The 12,657-nt window shown below is 49.8% G+C and overlaps 1 protein-coding gene across 3 annotated transcripts in view; it reads right to left on the bottom strand.

Annotated features, from left to right (window-relative positions):
* DDO (D-aspartate oxidase) overlaps positions 1-12,657 on the bottom strand; it is a 201,408-nt gene that overhangs the window by 125,714 nt on the left and 63,037 nt on the right. For all 3 annotated transcript variants that reach the window (XM_085612123.1, XM_085612125.1, XM_085612124.1), the window contains one exon: positions 3,506-3,608. The gene's annotated coding sequence lies outside the window, so the exon portion shown is untranslated. The remainder of the gene's footprint in view (positions 1-3,505; positions 3,609-12,657) is intronic.

Raw genomic sequence — 12,657 nt, forward strand, 5'->3', positions numbered from 1 at the left:
ATATAATGCATTTGCAACAAGGCCAACAGGCTATCCGTCATGTTTGTGACAGAGTATCCATCCACCAAACCCTAAATCAGCCCTGAATCTTAACATCATTCCTGAGCAATAGGGTAGCATGTGGTAGGTGGGGATTATTTGGTAAGCCGTCAGTAATATTGCAAACATTTTTTAACATCATTATTTGTATGACCATTTTATTTTAATTAACTATCAGCACATTAAATATGAAATTTACTCTTCCTCCTACTATTGTATTTTATGTGCTTGCGTATTTTGGGGCAAGCGGCTGATAGCGGAATAGGGCGCAGGTTAATATTTTTGTAGGGAGGTTGTTAAGCTAAGTGAAGATTTTGGAAGTCTACATTATGGAGTTTATGCTTTTGCAAAAGATATTTTTTCAGTCAGTGTTTTCACATGGTACCAATAGTTTATATTGCTGGGGGTAGGGAGCACTATGAAAATTCAAGTACAATACAACACATGTTTGCTTATTTACGTGTGTGCTTAAAATGTTTACATCTGACTTTGTATGCATTTATATACATCTATATAAGCATATATACATTTATACATATACATTGTAAGCATATGCATACAAAGTCGGATTTAAGCATTTGAAGCAAACAACACTTCTTCAAAGTGAAAGGTAGTTGGACAAATAAATGTGCGTGGCAAGGTGCAGTGTATGTCATGTTTTTATGTCTTGCCTCCTGGCGCATTCAGTAGCTGTGGTAGTGGAGCACAAAAAAGGCAAGGACAAATTGAGCTAAGGACCGGTCCACATGCCCCCCTCCACAATCGCCAGTGGTACTAATTCGCACAACAGTGCTCTTCTTGGTATCGCTTCAGAGTACAGGGCATGGAAGTCAATTCACCAAAATGCCAGGGGTAGTGGATGTCACATCACATGCCATTTAACCTTTACTTTCACTCTCACACTTACACATACACACACATTCACATATACACACACTCTCTCTCGCATACACACACGTTCATTTGCAAGCACGCACATAACATACATTTAAAACCATTTTTTACTTACCTCAGCTGCCAGGGAGGCTTATATTCCAGCTCATTGGATTCCATTTTTATCACACTAATAGTGAATAATGTGACATTATTCACTATAAGTGTAATAAATAATTGACAAAAAACAAAGAAAGTGGAGCCCCAACCAACAGCTATAAGGACGGGTTTTCCCTGTGTTCCTGACACTGATTTTGCCACTTCTGAGGCTTAGGGTCTCAAAGGCAACATTGATGATCGGAATGGGAAGGCCAGGGGTCTCAGCTGTGACCCCTGACGTACCATAAATTACGTCCATGGCACAAGGGCCAAATAATGATCTGATTCCCTGCGCTGCACCAACGGATAAGAGGTCTGCACGTTTATTTTTTCCAACAAGATAATATATATTAACTCGAAAAATCTATGAGCTAGTGCCTCGTGCTACTGACAGCAGAGTTCGAAAGCATAAAGAGGTAATTACTGTCCTGTGTTTCCAAGTCCTACTGTCTATATGCACTAACTCAAAGATTGTTAGTGTTAATATAGGCGCTGAAGAGTAGAATAGGAAAAGCCTTTCTACATGAAGGCAGCGCTGAGAAAGGGATCATGATTTTTCCTCGTATTCTTTTCGGAGTGGTTCTATTTCTTGAGTGAGCAGGGAGAGAGGAGGGCATGTTTTCAGCAACATGAAATAATATCAGATCATATAATGAGCCTGAATATGAGGTTTATTACACTCCTACAGCACCAGGGCCGGACTGGCCATAGCAGGACCGGGCGTTTCCCCGTTAGGCCGCTAGGGTGGGGGCCGGATTTGGCCCCTTACGGTCCGTTTTTGTTACCGGGGGTCGGCAATATCAGCCCCCTGTAACAAAATCGGCCGAAGTCGGGCCTCGCAAACTGCTCGGCTGCACTCCCCCTCACCCCAGGGGGGGCCAGCTGAGCAGTTTGCCAGGGCCAGTTTCTGTTCCCAGTCTAGCCCTGTACAGCACATTATATGAAGATATTCATGTTCAGCTATACTAATGTTAGCGCCCAAGGATTGGTCAAATCAGGTTTGGAATCAATCACCCCAAACTTACAGCTTGGTTCCTCAAAGTCCTGTGGCACTTGACAGGTCAATAGAACTTTGCCACCATTTTGGAAATGCCATGCAGGAACTGGGTGTGTATGCAGACAGAGGGGCACACCATGTGCCCCCTGCATGCATCCCCATGGCCAGAGGCAACAGGGGGACCTGTAGGGCCCCCGTGGTTTCCTCACCACCAGCAGTTTTATGGCGTGAACACTGCCATGAGACCGCTGGCAGTGAGGAAAATTGTAATATGCTTGGCGGGGCCGCAGCGACCCCGCCAAGCATGTTGAAACCTCACACCACCACGCCACTGATAGGGATCGCGGATCCTTGGCAGTGGTCCCAAAACTGTGAGACCGCCAAACTTGTAATATGGTGGTCGGACCACTGGTGTGGCGGTTCCCGACCGCCACTACACCTCCACCACCGGTTTGGACTTGTAATCAAGACATTATCTTAAAGTCAGCACATTCGTCAGTAGGATGCTGGTGCTAGGCAAAATATTCTAAGTAAACGCCTATTTAGCTGTGAGCAAGAGTCGAAAGAAAAATGGTTTTGCACTTCACATTTATTTTCCTACACATTTAAAGCGAGCACATTTTCCCTGCGTGTAATTTGTTTATGCAGTTCTTAGCAGAGTTTTAAATGCATTCTAAATGTAATTCAAATACATTTACGCAAGTCTTATTTGATTTTTACATTTAATTCTAACACTAATAAAAGTTTTATATATCACTCAAGGTGGTGGCATTTTATCCACTACACCACAAGCATACAAGGTTGAGCAGATCCACCTTAATATCAATTTGTAACCATCAGGTCTCTGCCTCAGACATGTTAATAGAAAGAACTATTACAGAAGGTGAGTAAGGGATACCATCTATTTACGAAGAGACCATTGCGTACAGATAACACGTTCAATATTGAATTTAACAGAATTGTTTGTAATCAGCGACCGTGAAAAGACGTCAAATACAAGCCAGGGTTACTGAAAGTGAGATTACACACTCTTTAATCCCCCAATTCAGAGCTGGCCTGGTCAGCCATACTTGGAGCCCCCTCCCACTTGTCCTCTTTAGTTATCTATCTGCAGACATTCCCTGCACCCCTTTGGAGGGTGGCGCCCTGGCCTGGGTGCTAACGACCAGCCCTGACCTGATCCCGCAGCCCCTTATCAGCCTTCTATTTGCTAATGAGGGGTTAGGGAAGGGCAAGGTAGCGACAGAAAGCAAACAGGGCTCTGAAAAACATGTACTGGTGCTGCTGTCTTCGTTACCTTTAAGTCCAGGGATTGCAAAGAGACAAGCAAATTTATCAAAGAATGCCAGGTGTGGCAACCGCTACCCCTAGTTACCCCTAATTGACGTTCATGCAACCGTGTCAAGTTTTCTGAAAAACGAAACAAATACGTCTTACCAGGTATTCTGAAATACGAAAAGCAGCAGGGGAGAGGTGCAGCAGTCAGAGTGCAGGAGACTCAGGAAGTCCAAAGGTCACAGGAAGCAAATTATGCATAGCTCTAAAAATGAAAGTTAAAAAATGCACACGTATTACAAGGGCGGTACGATTCAGGGTACAAAGGTCTCAGTCGAGGGAACTGCTGAATCAGGCGTGTTTTATCAAGCAGTCCCTGAAATACTGAATAAACAAAGCTGAATGAAACAATGCCTGAACGTGTTCTGACGAGCAAGGCTTAAAATAAATCAGTATCCTCACAGTAACAAACCTTATTTCCTTGACAGTGCAATAGCTATTTTACATATTCTGCATGCAAAGGTTATAGGACTGCTCTTTGTAAAATTACATTTTGTAACTTACAAAATGTAATTTTACAAAGAGCAGTCCTATAACCTTTGCATGCAGAATATGTAAAATAGCTATTGCACTGTTAGCTGGTATTTTAGGAGCTGAAACGTATAAATCAAGATTATTAGGCAACCTAGGGCTTTCATTAACAAAAAATGGACAATAGTTTTCAAGGCTGGCCCAGAGATAAGATGGATGAGATATCCGTCATGTATGCCACTGATTAACCCACCCAACCGTCCCCAGTTCGCCAGCTCAGATCTAGTGACCAGTTAATGCTATGCCCCAAACGCGTTCATCTGGCCAGATATGGGAGTCTCTCCTTTCCTTTTTTGGCTTCGCATCACTGGAATTGGCTGTCAATGTCCAACCTCGCCTGCCCTGATTTTACTCTCTTTAACAACCTTCTGAAAACCTGGCTGTTTAATCTCTAGCCTCGATATTGTACTTCAAACTGTTCTCTGCTGCTATGGCACCGAGAGATCCCCTCTGGGATGATTTGTGCGCCAAACAAATAAAATCAATAAATCCAACAAAATCGAAATAAAGGCCCTAAAATATAAAACAACCACCACCACTGGTTGGAGGTGTAAGAAGGAAGGGGATCATTGACATTTGGTACTGGAGCTGTCCTGATGTTAATATCAGTAACTGAGTGCAACCAGGTTCTCCTCATGGTAATGGCCAAAAGTGACTCTGGTACTTCTGAATGATATGGACATCGCGGGGCATGATGCAGATGTATAGACTACCCAAGTCCTCATGGTGTCCAAGAAAACTATTCTTCATAGGTGGAGAAGCAAGAGGAAGCCCAGATTTAGGGTTGGGTTAGTGCTAACAAGAACAAGCAACACATTGAGGGTGCATTGCTAACAACTGGTGTTATCTGATGAAACGTTCGAGTCCAGTATAGCTATTTTATTATTGGTTCATGTAAACTAAAAAAGGAATAGAATTTGCTGGACTAATTCATTCCACTTAGGGACACGGGATAACAGAAACCGTGATGGAAATATGAGCATTAAGGCATCTAACCCAAAGAAAATAACTTTGCTTATGCTCCAAGAGTAAGGCGTGCACACCTCTGTGTCATTAATGATAATAACATGAGGAATATGGGGCCTGACGTACTAATCATGGGTCACCTAGAAGTTACAATTTTCCTCAGTATGTGAAAGGTGACTCAAGATTATTTTAATGCTGCCACTCCTATACAAGTCTGTCACAGTGCGAAAATGGCATTCGATCTTTAAGAAACAGACACCATGGCAATAAAGCAATTGACCTTGATTGAAATAGCCTTTTTGAATGAAACAATATTGCTGTTGCCCCCCGTTTTATCCCTTCCCAGGCACAGGCTGCCAGGTTATAGTCAGGGCCACTGGAATTGTGCAATTTAACAGCTGCAGAGTTTTAAGCATAAATATTGATTTGCAATGTTTGCCACATAATCCATCACCTGCTGCATAATCCACAGATTTAGCAAATAAAATAGGTTTCCAGCTAAAACGAATCAAAACTTACTAAAACAAGGTGACACATGTTGATATGAAATGGAAAGCCTTTCACAAAGGTTGACCGGACAACTTTCTCATGCCTTTTGCATTATTTAGGAGTTAAACTGTTACTAATGAAGTGAAACCTTTGCTCAGACAAAGTGAGTATGTGTATAAACAACAAAATAATAATTTGTTAGTTATTTTACAAAATAAGCTGCATTACACCCCATAATTTGCCTTTTCTTGGCGCATAATTTAGTCAACCCTGCTGCATAATTTCAGTGGCCCTGGTCATACGGCAGACCTTGCTCAGGGCCGGCTTTAGGGCGGTGCGACCGGTGCCACCGCACCAGGTGCTGGCTTCCTGGGGGCGCCGTGTTTGAAAGTTTATTAAGCTTTTGAAGCACCTGCTGCAGCGTTTCTTTCCGCCTGCAATTACCAGGCCTCACATAAATGTCAAGAAAACTCGTGTGATTAATTATCTTCCTGGAGAGAGATCAGCTTTTTGTATAGTTGAGGTTTTGACTTAGGTGAAGTTAGTGCAGAGGGTTAATATGCCTGCTGCAAAGAACTTGTATCAAGTAGATTACAGAGTGTATATGATGTAAACAGGTCAGCAGATTACTGCTTTCAAAAGAGACATCCTTTTGTTACTTGCAATTTATAACTGAAAGTCCTAATATACAACAGTGAGCTATTAACTTTCATCCCAGAACTGCATACACAATGTATACATTAGAACATTGATTAATGTTACAAAAAGGGTTAATTTGGCTAGAAATCGATTCTTATTATTAAAGAAAACTCCCAACTATGCTGTTTCTTTTTCGACTCTGAGTTTGTGCTTCTCCACACCAAGCACTCTTAAACTATACTGCCTACCAGTATGGGTGACGTGTGACTCCTACACTTTTAGTCCTTTGGCTTATGTAACATTTCCTATACACTGATTTACACACGTATGATTGATTGTCTCTGTGTAATGTGTGTGTGATGCAAAGTGCTCGGACACCCTACACTGGTATGAGTGGCGCTATATAACTAATTCAATGCATCTGAGAGAGTGTGGTTATGGTGACTTGGTCACTGTTAAAGGGTGCTAGTGAGAGAATCCGTGGTGGAGGTGGTCATCGGGGGTGGGGGGGCACCAACAAACATTGTCCCACAGGGCGCTACCAGCACTAAAGCCGGCCCTGCTTATTTGATAACATAAACCTACTCTTTGCCTTGATTTTTGAAGATCGATAGCTGAGCACAAGGAGTAAATCACTGTATACTAAAGAGAGCTAAAAATGAATGTAGTTGGTTAGTGGGGTACAAAGGAAAAAGACTTGCAGGAATAACTGCTAGCAATTAACATCATACAAATGATTAAACTGCATCGCTGTACTTTAACAAAACACAAACAAGACTTTACATTATCAAATGAAAGCATTTTCGCTCTTTTCAATTTTGGACTTTCCCTAAAGTGATTCCTAAACTCTCTATAGGCAAAAAGTAAGTTATGCTTGTTCTAGGGTTGCTTTGGACCGGGCCACCTGGCCTCACGTTCGTGTACCTCACGTCACATGCAACTTGGGGGGGCGGCCGCCTTGGCCTTAGGGGATAAATAAAGGAGGGGGACCTGGTCGGGTTCCTCCGGCCAATGAAACAAGGACAGGGTGTGTGCATCCCAAACCTGGCCACCACAGGTATAGACTTACAAACCACTAAGATTACAGTATTTACCACAAATGTTTTGGCTATAGCAGTAGCCATTCATATACACTATGTAGCCCCTCTACTTTCCTGGTAAAACAAGACAATTATCTGCTGTCCACTCTTAAGAATCACAACTTCTTATAACAAAATATGGATTCTGTGGTCTTGTTCACTGTGAGAGGCACCCTCCTTGCAGGCTCAGCGAGTGTTGGGATTATATGTTAAAACCCTGGTAAGATCAACTGCCTTTCTATCCTACATTTGGTCCTTCTATTACAGCTTATCCCCAAGACACCCAACTCATGATATTTGTGTGCTTTACAAAACCTAATCAAGCAATTAATCATTCCGATGCCCAAAATTAAGTATCAACAAATTGGGCATTTGTAATACCTGCTTAAGGGCTATCAAAACAGTTATCATTAGTTCTGCTAATGTGAGAGGTCTCAAGTTTTGAAAACTTGATAACTGCAAAGCTACTATGCTGCAAATTAGCTTCCATCAATGCTCTAGGTATCACTGATGTATCAAATCAAGACAATTGTAATATTCTCTTTAAAAGTGAAACTTGGGCCACGCTGTCAATGGAGTGAGACGCGCGCTGCCGGGGCTCCGGGCCGCCGCCAGGGAAAACCGCATCAAAAAGTGCTACAGCGGCTGGGGCGACGCCTTCAGAGGGGGCGAGAAGGTGGCGGAGAGGAGCGGGCTGCCTCCGGTTGACTCGGGGAGCCCCGGGCTGCATGTTTGCGGCGATCGTGAGTGAGACCGCTGAGAGGCCCTGGCTGAAGCGGGTGCGCCCGCCATCTTGAGCGTCCCTTGCTGGAGTGCCCGGAGATAGCTGACCCGAGTGGCCGCGTGTCGGGGCCGGCCGGCGGGGACGCCCTGGCGCCCTGAGCGACGACGCGGTGGCCGAGAAGCGGCGGAGAGGCGCCCTTGGTGTTTGGCGGGGGCTGAGGCGCTGGAGGGGCGGCCTGGCTGGCGAGAGCGCGCCCGCCATTTTGTGATCCCGGGCCTGCTGAGCTGTGGAGGAGGCGACATGTGCGGCCGGGAGCTGGGACCATTAGCGGTACAGTGTGAGCAGCATGAACTGAGGTGAGGCAGACGGAGGGTGCCTGGGCCCCGAGTTTCTTATCCGGCGACCTGCTGAGGGGGCGGAAGGTCTGCGGAGGCGGGGAAGACCACGACTGCTGCTGTTGTGGGGCCTACCCTGGTGACCCGGAGGGCGCTGCCTGCTGGGGGGGCGGCGGAGCTGCTGGGACACCCGGAGCTTCGGAGGGGCTGGGATCGGAGCGTCTGAACTGTGTCTCTCGTTAGGGACACCTTGACCTACAGCCGTTGCTGGGGCTGTGGCGGCGCTCCTGCCCCGGACCTGACCGGGACCGCCCGGACGACTGGTTTGCTCCCCCCTGCGCACCCCGGTCCCGCCTGGCACAATGAGACCCTGAGTGGAGAAGAGCCGAGCGGCGTGGATCTGACGGGGCCTCCGGTAGAAGAGGTCCGCTTGCTGCTGGGTCCCTGCTCAGTGAGCAGTGGGGAACCTGACCACAGTGACTGGCGGCGCACACGTCTTGAGGGAAGTTCCTGCTTGTACGGGCCCCGGTGCCTCCTGTGCTGCTCAAACTGGGGCTTACGCACCGCGGCGCCACGACCCGGATTTTCGGCCACCGGACCCGGAGCAGAGGGTGGACGTCGGGCTGCGCGCCGCAGTACCTAAGAGCCACTGGGTGCTGGCTGGCTTGCTTGGTGGCTGTAGCGGTGTGATCGGACCCTGAGCGGACTGGTCGGACTGTGGCGGCGGCCCCCCGGTCGAGGAGGAGCGGGGCCACAGTAGGACGCGCAGTAAACCGGGGAGGGAGCCGCCGGCGGCCTCTAAGGACACCACGGTGAAGGACCTTTGGAGCAAGCCCGGTGCGGCGCTGGCGGGCCCCTCGTCGACGGGGGCGGGGACCTCGGCTGAGCCGGTGACGCAGTCCTTCATGGCGCTCTTTATGCAGGACCTCAAGACGGAAATTGGCTCGCTGCGTACAGAGGTCCAGGCATGCGTGAAGGAGCTCCGGAGAGATGTGGGAGAGCTTGGGGACAGGGTGGACGACATGGAAAAGACCCTCGATGCCCGCACAGAAGATCAGGAGCACCTGTGGCAGCGCATTGCGACCCTGGAGGAGCAACATGTGGAACTCCAGATCCGACAGGAGGATTTGGAAAATAGGGGGAGACGCAATAACATACGCATTCGGGGCGTCCCGATTGGAGCGGAAGGAAAGGATATCATGACCTTCGTGGCGGACCTTCTCCATGAACTTCGGGGGGATGATGACGCCTCGCCGCCGAACCTGGACCGGGCGCACAGGGTCTCTGGGCCGTCTGGGAGGCCTGGCCTAATTCCTGACATCCTGACACGGGTCCACTTCTTCGTCGAAAAAGAGGCCATCTTGAAGGCGACTCGCGACAAACCCGAAATCAGGTACCAGGGTGCCTCGATCCAACTATTCCAGGACTTGGCCCCCACGACCCTCCGCCGCCGGAGAGATTTCAGACCGATCACCGATAAGCTGAGGGACCTCAATATCCGTTACCAGTGGGGCCATCCCTTCGCCCTCATATTCCAATGGGAGTCCAGACCGCGGGTGTTGCGCTCATACCGCGAAGCGGCACAGTTGCTCCAGATCCCGGACACCCCACCGGTCAGCCCCTCGCGCCGCGCTGCGGGGCCTCGTGTCCCGCTCAAACCCAACTGGTCCAGGGTGCGCCGCCCGGGGAGACCTCTCTCCCCTGCTGCTAGCAGATCGTCGCGGGACAAACAGGACATCATACAGCACATCCGATCTTTGGAAGGGGGCTCGTCGCCGGCGGGATCGCAGGAGTCCACCCCCAAATGATCCTTCATGTTTCTGGAACTGTGCTTACTGCGGGCCCCCGGGTCGAGAGGGCTTGCTGCCTGTCCGCCTAGTTTCTACTCTGCCTTGACCCCCACTTCAATGCCACGTCCACCCCAGGTGGGGTGGGCTTGATGCCTGCCTTTTTTCGACACTGCGACTACATGTATGGGGCGGTGGCCCGGAGTTACCCCTGGCGTCCCTGATGTACAGTGATGGTGCCGACGGACCCCCGCTCCTATTCTTGGGAGAGTGACATCTCCGGGATAGCTTGTGCTGTTTTGCTGTTTCTGTTTTTCCCCCCGACCTTACCCTTCACCTTCCCTCCCTTTTCTATTCCTACCCCTCTGGTGGGGGGGGCCCAAGGGTGTCTGGGGGATCTTGGCGGAGTCGCTTGCACTGGCTGACCAATAACCATGTCCACTGTACCTTCCTGGAAGGTTGTCTCTCTGAATGTGAAGGGGCTTAACTCGCCTAGTAAACGGCACCAGATTTGGAGATATTTGCTGTTGCAAGGCCCTGACATAATTTTCCTGCAGGAGACGCACCTCCTTAAAGCTGATGTGGCTCGCATGGCCCACCCACGTTTCCCCCATCGGTTCTGGTCTACACCAAGACAGCGGGGGTAGCCATTTTCTGTCGGGCGGGTTTCCCACAGGGGGACGTGAAGGTGATTAGGGACACTGAGGGCCGATTCTTGAAAGTAGAGCTAATGAGAGGCCACCGCACACTTACACTGTGCAATCTGTATGCCCCCAACCAGGGCCAAGATGCCTTCTTGCGCGGGATAATTCGGGACTACCTTGAGCCGGTGGGTTCGGACCTCATAGTGGGAGGTGACTTCAACCTGGTGTGGGACGCGGCCCTGGATCGTTGTGGAGGAGCCTTTCATGGGGTGGGGGCCATGTCCGCAGCGGTGAAAAAATCCCTTACTGCTCTAAACTTGGTAGATATATGGCGCTACCACTCCCCGGGGTTGACGGATTACACGTATTACTCTCATGCACACCGCTCCTACTCACGCATCGACATGCTCTTTGTCTCCCATTCCTTGCTTAGGGACACCATATCGGCGTCTCACTCGAGTATCTCGGTCTCGGACCATGCCCATGTGGAACTGCTGCTCCACGAGCGCCTTGCTCGCTCACCCCGTTCGTGCCGTTGGCGGTTCCCAGACCACATCCTGCGAGACCCGGTCGATAGGGAAGAAATCCGGGAGGCTATCCAGACGTACTTCGATCATAATGACATACCGGGAACCCCCCTCCCCCTTGTATGGGATGCCTTCAAGGCCACGATACGGGGAACTCTCACTGCTATAGCCGTCGCTCGAGCACGGGATGCCAGACTGTACGAAACAAAGCTTGAACGCGAAATTAAGACTTTGGAAAAGATGGACCAGGACCGACCCCTAGCGGCCCATAGGAGGCGGCTGGCGGTCCTCCGAGGTCAGCTTCGTGCACATCGGACGAACAAGGCGGAACGGGCGCTACTCACACTTCGGCAGCGTTTCTATGACGGCGGGGACAAAGTGGGCGCTGTCCTAGCGCGGCGCTTGCACACGCGGGCGGCCAAGGCTCACATCTCGAAGCTGAAGGGGGCAGGGGGTAACTGGGTGATCACTGAATCAGCTAAGCTTCAGGCGTTTCACGACTACTACTCCTCTCTGTACGCGGGAGACCCCCCGGAGCCCGCATCGATATCGGCGGCCTTGGGCGAGTGCGACTGGGAGCCATTGATTAAACACCACTCTGAGCTTCTGGAGGAGTCTATCACCCTGGAGGAAATCGTGGGCGCGCTGAGAGATCTCCCATTAGGCAAAACGCCCGGGCCTGATGGACTCCCGGTGTCGTTCTTTCGTACCTTCCTGCCGCAGCTACAGCCGTACCTCCTACGTCTCTTTAACTCATTTGCGGAATCAGGGGGGCCGTCCCCAGATATGGCGTTGGCGGAGATAGCCCTCATCCCGAAGCCGGGGAAAGACCTCACCCTCTGCTCCTCTTACCGGCCCATAGCCCTGCTAAACACCGATCTCAAGCTGTATACCAAAATACTGGCCAAACGGCTTTGCGTTCACTTGCCCACCCTTATCGAGCCGGACCAGGTGGGGTTTATTCACCAACGCCAAGGTGCGGACAATGTGCGTCGCATAGCCCACATTGTAGGGAAGGCCAGGCATTGGGGAATTCCGGCCCGTCTTCTGTTGCTTGATGCTGAAAAAGCATTTGACCGGGTGGACTGGGCGTTCCTCCGCGCAGTCTTACAGAAGATAGGGCTTGGACCTAAAATGGAGGCGCGCATCATGGCCCCCTATACCTCCCCCGCAGCTAGAGTGCGTGTGAACGGTCAGTTAACGCAGCCTTTCCCTATCTGCAGGGGCGCCCGGCAGGGGTGCCCCCTATCGCCCCTGCTGTTTGCCCTAGTGGTGGAGCCGCTCGCTATCCTAATTCGTCAGTCCCCGGCCATCAAGGGCATCTCCCTGTGGAGCCGAGACCACAAGATCGCTCTCTTCGCAGACGACCTTCTCCTCACGTTGTCTGATCCCTTAAGCTCCTTTCCGGCGGCGCACTCGCTGCTTCAAACTTACGAGCAGGCCTCCGGGCTTAAAATTAATCATTCTAAGTCCTGGGCGCTTAACCTCACGATCCAGAGGAGGAGATTGCGGCGTTGCGGGCTTGTGCTCCAT

The sequence above is a fragment of the Triturus cristatus genome, chromosome 6 (assembly GCF_964204655.1).
Source record: "Triturus cristatus chromosome 6, aTriCri1.1, whole genome shotgun sequence".
Classification (NCBI taxonomy): Eukaryota; Metazoa; Chordata; class Amphibia; order Caudata; family Salamandridae; genus Triturus; species Triturus cristatus.